General features: G+C 39.2%; 1 protein-coding gene across 2 annotated transcripts in view; it reads left to right on the forward strand.

Annotated features, from left to right (window-relative positions):
* Positions 1-15,184, forward strand: part of ZFAND3 (zinc finger AN1-type containing 3) — a 133,594-nt gene that overhangs the window by 112,560 nt on the left and 5,850 nt on the right. The window lies entirely within an intron of this gene.

Raw genomic sequence — 15,184 nt, forward strand, 5'->3', positions numbered from 1 at the left:
CTCCTTCATGCAACAGTTGTTGGTAACTGATTATCATAACCCATGGTAATGCACGTGGTGGTTTTACTTGCTGCTTTTTTTTTTTTTTCCTCTCCTCCCTGTAGTCGTGTATTGAAAGCTTGCAGTTTCACTCTGTCCATGTTTGTATTGATACACTTGGAGAGTTTGTAGTTGGTTTATCATGGCTCCACAAGGAGGCACTTGCCAAAGGATTTGCATAGGCAGGTACAATTCACATTCTATCTGCTATGTGTAGAATATTTATTGTATTAAAAGGCAATTCCATCTGAGCTGCAGTGAGAAAAGAAAGGATTGGTGAAGCTGGTTACAAAGACTGAAATAACAAACTGTGTTTTGAATAAGTAATAACAAATGAGATAATAGAAAACTGAAAAAAATTCCTTGTCATCCTTTGTTCTTCAGTATCCGCTGTATACACTTCTGGACATGAGACAGGTGTCATTTCAAATATTGGAGCACTGGTGTAGAACTTAACACGTCATCTCTGAAGCCACCAAACATGAAATCAGTGGCTATAATGAAATTTTTATTATGGAAATACTGTGTTGGGATACTTTGAAGTATCCAGTAAGGTATATATTTATCCAACTGAAGAAATTCAGCACTATCAGGGACAGTTTGGTATGGTTCTCTCTGCTCAGACTTAAGGAGTTTCTACCCTTTGTCTACTCCTGTCACCTATCCAAATGAATGAGGGTGCTTGCAGGTACCTTTTGGCAGATGGAAAAATCTCCTCTAATGGTGGAAGCAAGAGAGTTTTGCAGGTTTGGGAGGAACTGGCAAGAAGGTGACTGATATTATTTTACATGTCACATCATTAATTTTGCCTTCATTCTAAAACTGGAGCTATGTAAGAGCACTGAGGTTGAAAGCAACTTCTAAAAGTACATCCATTGCTTTTAATCTTTATAAAATAAGACCTGCCTTGTCCTGTCCAACAGGGCACAAACTTTTAGAAACGTGGCAGAGAGAGTATTCACCTAAAGCTTTACACCTGGTTCTGAGATCTTTGGGAAGCTGCAGTGTTGATTCTACCATCTCTTGTAAGATCTGTCCAGAGAGAGCTGATGCTGTTCAACTTGTTCCCTTGACACTACATGAAATTTTAGACAGATTTGACAGTGCTGCAGGGCTTTGCCTTGAAGAAAAACAATTTACTACTGAGAAGGATGTTCCAGTAAGGGTACTTTAAATTCAAACTCAACATTTTCCAACTGTAGAAAAATTTGTTTATTTTCATGCATGCATACTTGGAAGAACTCTTTTCATTCTGCGTCCACTTTGTACAAGTTATTAACTGCTGACAAGAAATTCACATCTCATAAATAATGCTTAAGAGCTATTGCTATATAAATTGAATGTGTTATGAATTGTGATAGGCCTTTTTGTAGTGTTCTGTGCCTAGAGCAGGAAGAACAGAGGATGTCATTTTCATTAATTTCTAATGAGGTGCCAATTAAAGGCAAGGAAGGAACTCAGAAGGGAAGAGTCACAGAGCTCCCCTGAATCCTGTGCCCTGGAGCTGTCAAACGAGCCTGCTGCCAAGCCTTCCTCTGAAAGTTCCAGTAAATTACCACCTCATCTAGAGCACACATAGACAAATTCAGCTTCCCTTTGATCTTCAAAAGAGCAATTTGTAAGACGAGTTCTGAGCCTTTTCACGTAGGGATCTAGGAGAAGTGATAGGAATTGTTAATTGCTGATGCGCTTTGCAAGCTTCAGTGAGAAAGAGATTTTGAAATGAATTCTCATTTTGTGTCTCTCTGACTGGGTAACCTTTAAATCAACACTACCAGAACAAAAACAATTCCGTATGAATTGTTTCTGGATGACAGTTACACTAGGAGTGCTTTCCAGACAGCCATGTTCTCTAGTTTTGGTTGGACTCTCGATAGTTCAGTGTCTTATCTTTTAAAAAGATTGTATTGAGATGATGCATGTATTCAATATTAGTTTTAGTGGGCAATTTTTTTCATTAAGAAACTGAAAGGAGTGTATTCTTACACTTGTATTCCATTATAGCATTTCTGTTGGGAGCGTAGGCAGTTTGACATCAACCATCTAATCCTTGATTGCTAAATGGAGTCATCAGTTCAGCAGTGTGATAAGGAAGTGTTCATCACAGACTTGCTTTGAAGCTAGCAAAATTGCTGCTAACGGTAGCTATCTAGCATGTTTCTGGAAATGTAGTTTGGGAAAAGCAAGCTTGTTTTTATTTGCAGATAGCACTATGAATTTATGGGCATTATCTTAATTTCCAGATCTGTATTGCTTCTAAATAAAGCTGTATACATCTTTTAAATATTCTGAGTTGTAGAATTAAGAGCCATGGAAATTACTTGAGCAGAAAACACTGCTTGATTTCATGGCAGAGGCTTAGTGTTTTACAACAAAAGCCAGTTGTGGCATCGCTTGCTACTTAAAGCCAAAGCTTTAAATGGGAGTCTGTAGTGATCTTTAATAGTGGTGGAATTGCATGAGACATACAAGGGTGTTCTAAGAGCTCATTAAAGGGGTTTCACGTCTGTCGTGTTAAATCCAGGTCCTGGTCAGCAATTAACCAATTAAAGAGAAATTAATACAGTGTACCGGTGGGTTTGTATAGAATGATTTACTGTTTACAGGCCACGTCCTAACAGGCTGTAAGTCATACACCACCCATGCAGAATTGGTTTTAGTTTTGTCTTCTTGCAGTCAATGGATTGGCCAAGATAATGTGCCCTGGAAAGTAAGCGCATCTGTCTTCTGGTAGCCTTAGAGAGATGCTGCTGATAAGACTGTGTGCATCTCTGATAGGAATATCTGTTGTTCTTGTGAGTAGTTTGGGGAGCCTGTATGAATCTTTGCAGTATGAGATGTGCCACGATCGTCAGAGATGGCACTGAATGTGACTTCAGTGCAACCTGAATACATTCCATATTAAAGTTTTATTAGAAGTTGGTGAAATGTCTCAGCAGAATGTGATCAAAGGGGATGAGATTGCCTTTCTAAAATGGTTTCTAGTTCTAACATGTTTAATAGTGAGGTGATCGCTGCAGCTGCAGCTTAGCGATACAGAAAATCAAAAGATGCTTGAATAGTTTATAACTCAATTTGTACCAGAAGAATTTGTTACTTGTTTCATATAAGGTTACTGCATACAAACACTGAAAATAGTGCATTTTTCTTAGATGAGTGAAGGGGACAGGAAGAATGGAGAAGAAAGGAGGCCACAGTACTACAAAGTGTATGTGTTTCATTACAGTGTCAGCTGAAATGACAAATTCATTCATACAGAAAAATAGAGATAAAAGAGAAGCTAAAATCCATGTCAGGTTTACAAATTTATGTCCACGCAGATACTGATGCACCACATTCCTTTGTATGTGAGCAGCAATCATGGGGGTGATTACTCAGAACAGCAGAATTACAAACTTGGTAATTACAGACTTTCATTTGCAGCAAATAGCTGAAAGGAAAGCTGACCATGAGGTCAGGGAGGGAAGAAACCAGTGGGGAACATGGTTATCTTGCACAAGAGCAGCATTAAAAACAAACTGTCCTTGTGTCTGTTACAGAACATCCTTCATCCGAAACGTCTCCTGACTTAGTCTGATGGGGTTTCTAAGGATAATTTGCCAGTTGCCAGCATTCAAAAATATATAGTTTATTAATGATGCAAAGGACTTAATTTGCATTTACTCATTAATGTTTTAAAAAGAGATCCAACTACCATAAGAAGGCATTAGAAATGCTGTAAATCTGTAATCCTGGTAGGGACAGGAAACAAAACTCTCAGTGGTGGTTTTTGTATTACCATTTTTTCTTTTTTAAAGTCTTTGGTAATTTAGTATTTGGCTTGTCTCGTGTGTATAAATGCATGCCTATATGCACAGACACATACATACACATGAGCACAGGCAATAGGTATACAAAAGAACATTTTGGTTTGTAGATATGCTTATTTTTCCACATCCTTGTTCTTAATTTAGCTCAGTGCAGCTGCTGGTAGAATTCTTTGCTTGAGACTGTTTTAGTGTCCTTTGCTTCACTTCTGTTTGCTTTTCTGCTAAGCAGAGGGGTAGGAGGATGATGGGAGCAAACGGGCTCAAGTCAAGCACTGAGCATTGCTGTTGGCCATCAGAAGCAAAATGCGTTCATGGAGAAGAGTCTCAACTGTTGTTATAGGTAGTATAGCAGCAAGACTCACTGTGATGCAATAATAAAGCAAATGGAAGACAAACAGCTGCAGATTCTTAACTTGTGTAATGGAGCAGCTTGTTCATAAACACAGGAGATGAGGCACTTGTTTGGATTGTGCCAGAATAAATTTGGAATGATTTGATTTACTCACTTAATTTAGAATAATCTTCAAAAGAACAGGAAGAAGAACAGAGACGTGTATAGATAAGCAAAAAGAAAAAGCTCTGACAACTGCTTGAAAACAGCCCAACGTGTATTGAAAACAATGCTTCTCTTCTAACTATGTAGAATATTAAGTTTGGTTCCGTTTCTATGGAACCTGTTTGCATGCAGCAGAATTGGTCATGGTGCTGGCCATTCCACTTTCCGGAAGGGTAAGGTTGATGTGGTACAAAGCAGAACGGCTCCAAACACGATAATGTATTGGTAGAACAGATGTACTTCCACTGATGAAAATTAAATACATACACTGCTTCTGGAGACTGAGTCAACCAATTCAATAATAACTAGTACTAAAGGAAAAACAAATCTTATTAGGAACTGGTGACATCATGTAATTCTGGCAAGACTCGCTGCCATGACTTAAGATGTACCATAATTGGCTGTGTTTTGTGAACTGTGCACCTCGGGAATTTGTTTCCAAAAGAGTACTTTTGCTTCACCCATTCCAGCAATGCCCAGCATCTTAGCTTAAAAACACAAAACGCCACCACCAAGAAAATTTAAACTCAACAAAAGGGCTTTTGTTTTATTTTACTGTGATGTTATCCCAAGACTGTAAATGATAATGATATCATGACTTGAAATGATAAGGAAGAGGAGCTGTTAACTATTATGGATCTGAGTAATATGTATTCTGAAAATACTACAAATGGAACAGTTGCAAGAAACTGACTGCTGGGTTCCAAGGACAGGACTCAGAAATAAGGCTTCAGTGTATGTTTCAGCTGTCTGTAGACTTGCAGTTGTAAATGGGGCTCATGGTCTGCTTTGTAACACGGCTCATAAGGTAGATGCAATATTCAAATTCTATATAGTGTATTCCTCCAGTATACCCAACCAGTGGGGGCTGTGTTACAGTGCATACTGATTTCTCCCATCATGCTACCTTAAGATCTACAACAGGTAACTCTTCTCACAGGTGACAGGACGAGGGGAAATGGCCTCAAGTTGCACCAGGGTAAGTTTAGGTTCGATATCTGGAAACACTTCTTCACAGAAAGGCTTGTTAAGCTCTAGAATAGGCTCCTCAGGGAGGTGGTTGAGTCACCATCCCTGGATGTGTTTAAAAACCATTTGGATGTGGTGCTTAGGGACATGATTTAGCAGAGGGTTGTTAGTTAGGGTAGTATGATTAGGTCGTGGTTGGACTTGATGATCGTTAAGGTCTTTTCCGACCTGAGCGGTTCTATGATTCTTCTGATTTAGTAGTGTTTAATGAGCTTGTTGGTTACCTTCCTACAGTCCTGATCAGTAAATGTGGTTGAGATGGGTCAGTTGAGCTTTTAAGCCCACCTTTTTAAAATATGAGGTTTTATTTTAATGCATTTCATACAGCGAGTTTTTCAGCTTATCACTTTCAGGGAGCTCTGGCAGAGGTGTTACAGTGTGAGGGACAGGTAAGTGTTGTTGCTGTGCTGTGTTAGGTCTCTTCTATCAGTACCCACAAAAAGAAGAAAGAAGCATATGCAGCAGGTAAATAGGAATGATGCCCTACAGATTCTTTTTGTTGAAAGTCTAATTTTTTCTTAGAAGGAAGCGGGGGAGAAAACATGGCACTGATCTCCTTTCACCTTTATAAAGTATAAGAAAGTGTTAAAGCCAAATATTGGGACTATTTACTTCTCTGCAAGAGTTCTTAACTGTGGAGATTGCTGTGGGATAAAGATCACTGTATAGCAGTTTTCCCAAAAGTGAAAAATAATACCAGTCTGTGTCAGAGCTCTCGATATCAAATATTTCTGGCCCTGAGGAAAAGTTTTTAGAGGTGAAAAACTGTGTATGAGCAGCATAATCTCTACCGTGTGGAATTTTCTTTAGGGAGTTTTTTTTAAAAAGTAATAAGTTTATGTAATCGTGTCCGTATTTGTATTGAAATGAAAATGTTCACCTACAGAGCTGCTCACAGTCAGTAAATGTTTCAGACTTCCTGAAGAGTTGCCCAAATAGGTGAATAAATGGGGCATGGGGCAGCCTGCCATACTGTGAACAGGCAGGAGCAGGAATTGTTGTGCAAGTATTCTCAAAAAAAAAGGAAAGAAAGAAACAGAGGAGGTGGGGAAGGGGAAACGTGCATCCATACAAGTCTGTGTATTCCTCTGTGGTATAAATACAGCCTCTGAATGGAGCTCTGTTTTTCTTTGAGAAGAATTACTCTCGGTACAGGCTGTAAAGAGGGTACAGGAATGGAAGACTTATGTGGAACAGGAAGGGTAGTCTAAGAGGCACTGGAAGTAAAATGTTAGTGGGGAGATAAAGGCCTAAAAAAAATTTAATCCAAGTTTTAAAACAAGAGAGCTGCCTCTCTAGTGATTTGGGCAAGTCCAGCAGTCGAACTGGATCAATACGGTGCAACCTCTAGAAAGCTGTTTCAGCCCAAGGCATAAATAATATCACTCAGGAAGTACACCAAGATTCAAACCTGGAATCATATTCAGCATGTGGTGATGTGAAGTCAAAATATGTCAAGGATCCAGGAGAAGATTTAGTTAACACAACACGTACAGTAAGTTAGTACAGAACCATTCATTATTTATTCCAGTTCTTTATTAGTAGCTCTGTCTTTTTTGCATTTTCATTGAGCTAAGCAAACGATACACATACATTATTAAATCACCAGTATTGCTTGCTATTATAATTAAATTACTGGGTACACTTTGGCTCTTAATTAAATCCTCAGTTTCTGGGATGAGCGCATTAGCTCTGATGGGCTTGGCGTACAGACGTCTACAAGTATTACTACTATCTATCTCATAAGAAAATGTCAAGCCCTGTACACAAGGCCCCATTACAGAGTTAAGGTAGCTCTACTTGTTGGTCCTTTTTCAGTAATCACTTTTTTTTTTTCCCCTCTCCAAGATCTGACGTTATTCTGGATGGGAAACGGATATTTGCATCTGTGGTAGTACAGCCTATGGAATTAGTGTTTTTTAAGAGTACTCCCACTTACAATAGTGGTGCCTAGTTAGATGGCTTACCTCAGTTTTATGAGGTGTCTGATCTTGGGCAGTGAGATCCCTTTTTGGCACAATTCTGCCTTCTTACTGCATATCTTCCAGCCTCTGCTCTGTTTTCTGGAATCATTCTCCTGCATCCTACGGGATGTTGTGAAATTAGGGATGACAGGGGAGGGTCTGTGTTCACTTTGTTCTTGGCCACATGGGCATGGATCTGAGTGCTCCTTTAATGAGCACAGTGGTGGTGTTACGTCCTCCAGGAGATATCATTGCAGGATTATTGCCACACAGTTATTCAAAAAAGGAAAATGCTCTTCACCTACACAAGATTTAACCTTTTAATTTTGTATGAAACTCCCCTCTCCCTTAGGTTAGTTGTACAGTGGTGTTAACTGTTTGGTACTGCTGTTGGGAGCAGAATGTTTTATTTGAAAATTGTCTTGTTAAATTAAACCAATTTTTTAGCTTCAACAATTGGCAAAGTCTCTTAGAGAAAAATATTTTGTCTGGTTACACTAAGAAATAATATGATTATAATCACAGCTTTTATCAAGTTGCAGCGTATTTCACAACAGTGGCAACCTGCCATTTATGCTAGCTGGTACGTCAGCTTGTGGGGTCACAGCTGCTGCTTGTGCCTGGCTGCTCTGGATTGCAACTTGGATGGTGAAAAAGATTGGAGGAAGACCCATAAGATGAAATGAGTAGGCAGATTGGTTTTTTTCATTTGCTTGTTTATTTTTTAGTATAAAGTAGTCCAGAAGCAAATACTGCATGTTGTATCAGTGGGAATTATCATGAATCTAAGTTGCTCAGTTTGTCTCTAATAGACGGTGACCTTAACAAATAAACCCTTAGTGGGGTGAAGGAGTTCTGATGTAAATGTAGTTACTCTAATGTGCTTGTGTTCCATAGGACAGATCCATTGTGTCAAAAATAAGAGACTAACCACCACTGTTCTTTTTGGCACACACTGGAACAAGTTACAATTGTGAGTGAGACCTGCAGCATTTATTATGAACCTGAATTGCAGAATCATAGAATGGTTTGGGTTGGAAGGGACCTTTAAGATCATGTAGTTCCAACCCCCTGCTAGGGGCAGGGACACCTCCCTCTAGACCAGGCTGCTCAAATCCCTACCCAGCCTGGACGGACCAGACCTGCAGCAAACTTTTTTAATGGTAGTGTAGTGTTTTGAAGCAGGAATGCTCTATCTGTCACACAAAGTCATTGAGGACCCCCTGAAATTCAGAAATAATTTCCTGAGAAGCCTCAGATCTCTTCATGAAGAAGCTCCTGACTTCTGTGGAGTTGGTATCCACCAGTGCAGAAGCAGCGCTTGAATCTAGGAGAGCATACCTGATTTTTTCCCCTCTAAGTAGACCATCTTCAAAGAAATAAGAGCAGACCATTTCTTTGGGATCTTCTTTGTAGGTACAGAATCAAGGAATAGCTTAGTGTCTTACATAAAATCTCTTTCTAAATTGTTAATAATAAAAATGAATAATATATGCTCTGTCTTCAAGTGATAGAAGTTCCCTGTTCAAAATCTGTATCAGGAAAAAATGGCCATCTATCTGTTGACGTAAAGAAGTATGATAAATAGGAAACTGAATTTCAAATTAGCACAAATTGGGTTAAAAGGTTGTTTGTTTGCAGTCTGCACAGTGCAAGACTGCATCTCTTGTGCTTTCTGAAGCAGCTTCCCAGGCTTATGATCATCTAAAAAGAGGCAGAATACACTTTGAAATGCAGGCTATATGTGACTTAAACTTGGAAATAAAAGGCCTTTGCCTTGGAGTCTGAGGAGTTCTTGGAGAATCTGCTACAGGACTATGATGACATCACCTTTCTTTTGTATACAGTGTCTTCCCTTGGTGGTTTGTTTCAATTATAGCTTTCTTGTCTCTAATGTATGCCCATACATACTGCTTTATCTTCTTTGTGGAAAACAGAGCAAGAAGGAAAAGAAGTATTTGTTCCCCTTTTTTCCTAAGCGCAAACTCCGTAGCAGAAATACAGAATTAATTTGCAGTACCTCATAAGCATCCCGAGTCTCAGGCATAAAAGTTTATTTAGCATCACAGATGTCACAGATTGGTGTTCTTCTAAGCATGAAACCTGAGATAATGACTTCAGCACAGAGTAGCATATTCAAGTCCCAGGTGTACTTCCAGTGCCATGGATGGATTGGCAGACTGAGGAACATTTTAAGGTATCGTACCACCTTGGTTCTTTTCCTGTGTCAGGGAATCAGAGAATCACTGAGGTTGGAAAAGACCTCTAAGATCATCGAGACCAATCATCAGCCCAACACAACATCATAGATGAAATGTGTAAACCAAAAGATAGTGAAAGGCAGGGTGCAGTGACCACAGAAGATTTGCTAAGGAACATGGAACTGAAATGCCTTGAGAGATCCATTTTAAGGCACTGTGTGTATTAATATTTGGAAACTTGTCACTTGGAGCACTTAGCAGTTTAAGTTCCTATCCTTCTTGGAATGGAAAGGGTGTGAAGGAATGCATCAAACTATGTTTTGTGGAGTTTTATTAAACACACCTATTTGGTTAAAAACCTTCACCACAGTAAGAGGTATTGCTCTTTCCCCACAGGAAAGAATGGCAGTGTTCCCAGCCAAGTTACTGTGACTTGAGGTCCATGGCATTTCGGGGAAAAGGAAGCATGGGAAGAGTTTAGCTTATTTAATTCCAAAAGTGTGTTGTTCAGCTTGTTGGGGTTGGGTCTGTTTGCTTTTTATAGAAAATGTCAAGAAAGGAGAATGTTCCTTGAATTGTGTAATGTAAGCTGACATTGCTGATGCAGAGTGTTCCCCCAGAGAAGAAAAAAAAAGAAAGATATCTGGGGTTTGTGCAAGAAGGGAGTTGTGTAGAAGGATCTCAACAGGCTAGAATGTTTTTGAGATACAAAATAGCACTGCATACAAGCAGTGCTGGAAGCTCTGCTAGGCTAGACTGTAGTACAGCTTTACTTTCTTCTCTTGCTGAATACTCTTTCAAACAGCCACCCAAATACTGGGGGGATAAACTGCACTACACTGAGATCCAGAGAGCTGGGGTTTTCTCAGGTATTCATTGCACAAGTCTTCAGGGTCTTGACTCTGTCTCCGTAGCCAGTGGCTGTACTTGCACATTTTTTTTCTTACCAATTTCAAGTGTTGAAAAACAAGGATTTCCCTCCTGCTTTTTTAAAAACAGCTTTTTTTGCTAGTACAGTTTGCAACAAACTGAGCTGCCTTCCCAGCTGGAGCGGATGAGGGGAGATGCATAAATGTTACTGTGGAGATTACTGCACTCTACTGGAGAATGATGTCCAGTTATTCTGAGCAGTGCTGGAGCAGCATGTATCTCTGCATGAGCTTATCTTCTGTGTGGCTTAGCCATGTTGTATACTGTATCCTGAAGGTATGTTTACCTTGTAATGATATGTTAAAATCTGTTCTTGCACTTGGTGTGGAACACAGGCTTGCAGAATTCTGCATATATGTGTATTTAGGAATGCAGGAACACACCTCTGCATACATGGGGTTCAGTTTTCTTCAGTAGATGGATCTGTCATATGAAGCACGACATGCTGTATGCTATTCTTACAAGAACAAGAATGTGAATAGCAGGCAGTTATTAAAAGGTTATTGTGGGAACACGTAACTACTTGAGTAATATACAGCAGGATCTTTCAAATAGAGACACTGTGAAATGTTTTTAAGCCACTCTGTAAATATGTAAGCTGTATAAATATTTAATAACTTTGCTTGCCACTTCCCCCACTTTTCAAAACGTTCTTGCAAACAAGGAAAAGAACAGTTTTCCTTTAGTTGTTCCATCATTTAGATGTTTCATCAGTGAGATCAAGACCAGAATTTTGGGGGAAGAGGGATAGAATTTCCTTTCTGTTATGACAGTTTGAGTAACAGGAATCATTGTATTACCTGGATCTTCTGTAAGAGTGTGATGTTCTCCAGCAGCATTTAGAAGACACAGTGCCTGGCCAAATACCCCCACCTGAGTGATCCCAGCCGTGCGCTGTGCCACTCTGGTGATGGTTAGCAGTAATCTGCATAGTGGGCATTTATGCCACATTCTAGAAAGCCTGGCTGTATTCTGTTGAGTTAACAGAGAGAAAATACTGAACAAAATCAGGGACTCCTCCCCCAGTTACAATTTGGCTTTTGTGTCATGAATTATTACGCCTCTTACTTGAATTATTTCTGATGCTTCATGTATTTTGCTGATATTTTTACAGTAGTAACTTTGAGAATTTGAAGGCAAAGTTTAAAAATTGAAATATAGTTTTTGTTTAAATATTTTTCTCACCATCATTCCATACATCAGTTCAATCACTGCTCTTGAATGCAGGAAAATGCAGTCATTTTTCATTATACATGCAGTGAACTAGGTCTGCTCTATTCTCTGGTCTTGAATAGAAGCTGATTATATTCTTTCATCTCACATTACCTTTTTTCAGCAGTTTCCTCAGGAATGATGAAATCAACTTCACAGGTGCTTGTGTGCAATTGTGGACTTCTTTGAATGCTGTTGTTTCAGCATGTCCTGTGCAAAGAGTCACCTGTATGGGTACAAGTCAGGCAGAGCCATAGCACAGTCGTGGCTTTAGCCACTGATGCTCTGGTGATAAAATGGAGGTGAATTTTGGATTGATTATGGAGAAGTTTCTGGGCTACTTAAAGGAGCCGTAAGGTTTTGATGCAGTAAATAATGTTTTTTCCATGATGTCTGCATTAGAGGTGTGAGGAACAGGTGATTCATGGGTTACTTCTAAAATCAGAAAGCAACTGCAGTGCTTTGAGACGTATGATTGTGTTTACTAGATCTACATCTTTTATGCTCAAAGTGGAAGTCTGAACTATTTTTGGTTGATGACCACAGTAAACTTATTGCAGTTGGAAGATGGATTCCTTTTTCCAATGCTCTTTTCTGTAGCAGAGGGTTTATTTATTTTGCCTTTTAGCTGTAATGTGCTAAAAGAAGTGTTTCTGCAGTAAAATCCTTTAAAGGAAACAACTTATATTTGATATGTTCCAATAATCAACAGTAAATATACCAAAAGAGCACATTTATCCAGCTCTGCTTTATAGCCATAACAAGAGAACTACTCAGCAGACAAAGCTTCATCTCTAAATCTGGATTGGTTTTAAGGACCTGAATGGAAGTATATGTAATGGCCATATGTCCCAGTACAAGTCAGTTAACTGCTATAGAAGCTGATGGCACCAAAACTACATCAAGCATTAGTGTGCATAGAGACTGCAGAATGACCCTGATGTGCAGAGCAGAGAAGAGTGAGTATTGCAGTAATAATTTAATTGAAGAAATCTGCTCTGAACTAATGACAGAAATTTTCAGAACTGCTGTTACTCAACTGGCTGCCATGTAACGTTATCCAAGTCCTTTAAATTCTAAATGAAACCTTACACAAAGGAAACAAACAAAAGTTCCAGTCTTTTAAGTGACTTAATCGCTTGGAGTAATGGGACTGGAGTTCTGAAGTCTGGTTCAGAAATAAGACAAGACTCCTACTGCTTTTTGAAAAGAATAAACCCTCTCAAATAAGAACAGCTGATAGATGCAAACCAGTCCTTAGCAATGTTCAAGATGTGGGGGTATTCTTTCACTCAATCAATTCTAGTTAGCAATTCAAATTCAAATAGATGAACAACAGGTTTAGGTCTTTCAGTCGCTGCAGTTAGTAGAAGCACTTTTACAGACTGTAAATGAGGAGGATTAAAAAATGAGAATCACTGTCATTTTTGCGTGGACAGTTATAGGAATTCAGAAGAATATAGAAATTCTTGAAGAATAAGGAAATAGTTGTTGAACAGAAGAAATACGGTGTGTTTCATCTGGAATGAATGCAGTATACAGCACCGTTAGCCTTATATGAAAACGGCTGCTCTAAAAAGAACTAAAGCGTGTTTGATAAAGATGTGACAAAGTGCAGAATGGATTGTATTTTCTTGGGGAGAACGAAGTAAAAAGGAACACCATGAAGTTATACTGGTGTACAAAAGGCAAGGGGCTTTGTAGAAGGAGGAGAGATGGTGCAAATGAAAGGTCCTGTTCAGAAGTGATAAATCATCTTCTAAATGTATTTCTTCATTAGATTTATCAAACTTTATCAAACCAAAGGGAACTTGTTGAAACTGTGCAGAAGATTGTGTACATACTCTGTATCTCTTAGATCATGTGAGACAGCATTTCTACATAGACTTACTAACCACGTGGACAGAATCAGTAAAACCAATAGGACTTAAAACCAGTCTTCACCTAACTGGGAACTGAAATGACTTCAGCACAGTGTGTTGAAGCCGGGTTTCAGGCATCTGCTTCTGTTACTTCCATTGCAAATAAGTTGATGGACTTTGACTGAATTTTTTTTTTTGGCTGATCTCATCAGCTGTTTATGTGTCCTTGTGTCTGCAGTGACATTGGTTCCATAACTTGAACTCAATTTCAAGAAAAAAAGGGAAAACTTCAGTCCTTGCTTTCTGTAGGAAAGAATGGAATGAAAATGCCAATTCAGCATTAAAACTGTACTCCAAGGTTGTTCTCATTTTAACAATCAAACCTTGAATTTTTGGCACCTTGAGGAAGATATTCATCACATCTCAGTGTTGTGTGAGCAGATTGAGATTGAAGTAGAGGCAGTGATCACAAGGGGAGAGATGTTATATCTCAATTCAGTCTGCATCATTTCTGTATTCCTGAATTCCATGTGCCAATACAGGAAACTTCTTGCTCTGTTCCTATTACTGGGTTTCAAAGCCAGCCACAGATAACAGACACATATTTTCCTAGTTGGTGCTATTCAAACAACGAGCAAAGATAAGTCAATTTTCTTGAATTTTTTAAGAACAATTCTGTGTGTGGTACTTTTTCCTTTTCTGTTTTCATAACAGTCACATTAACATAAAAGTAGCCTGTCCTCTCCTACTATTATGTCTTATGGTTCAGGAGCTTGAATTACTTGAGCCACACGCGCGTGCACACACACACACACACACACACACGCACATACTCTTGATCATTAGCTCAGTTTTATCTGTTACCATCTGTCAAATGTCATCATTTTGTAGTTTGAATCTCTTGAGAGTTCAAGGACTGGCAGCAACATAAAGCCATCCGTGGGAGGCAAAGTGATGCTCTTTGTACCCATATTCAGGAAGAATGTTGCAGCATAGGCAGTAGCATCCCTCATTTCATATACAGTGGACTATGTGGACCCTGTGGGTGTGTAACTCTTTTTACTGCTGTATCATTCCAGTATTACTTATGACAATATCACATTCATTTTAAAGATAGGAAAATTGAGACAATGTCTGTACTGCTATACAGTGTTTGGGCCAAGTAAGTCAAAAAGCTGATTTTCTTGGTGGACTAGGAGGAGGAGGAGGTGGATGCTGGAGATGCCCTCCTGGATTGCTGAGAAACATGAGCTTTAGAGAGAGGCAATGATAACCCACATTTTTTATCTACAGAACACGATGATGTGGCCTGACATGGTCCTGCATCAAATGCCCGTTTGCCCCCATGTTAGTGTTGGAACAGTCCATGACAACAAGCTCCTGAAAACAGGAATGCATCAGGCAGTGATCTCTCTCTCGGTCAGTACTGACAGTCCTGCTGGGAGCCAAAGCTGGGCTGCTGTACGCATGAGTGTCATAACTGACATTCCATGTAAAGTAGAAAGGAGCTCAGTGAAGGTGAGGTGTGCTTTTCTTCAAAAAAAAAGAAAACCCATTAGCTTTGTTATCATCTGGGCATGCT

Source organism: Lagopus muta, chromosome 2, assembly GCF_023343835.1.
Source record: "Lagopus muta isolate bLagMut1 chromosome 2, bLagMut1 primary, whole genome shotgun sequence".
In the NCBI taxonomy this organism is placed as follows: Eukaryota; Metazoa; Chordata; class Aves; order Galliformes; family Phasianidae; genus Lagopus; species Lagopus muta.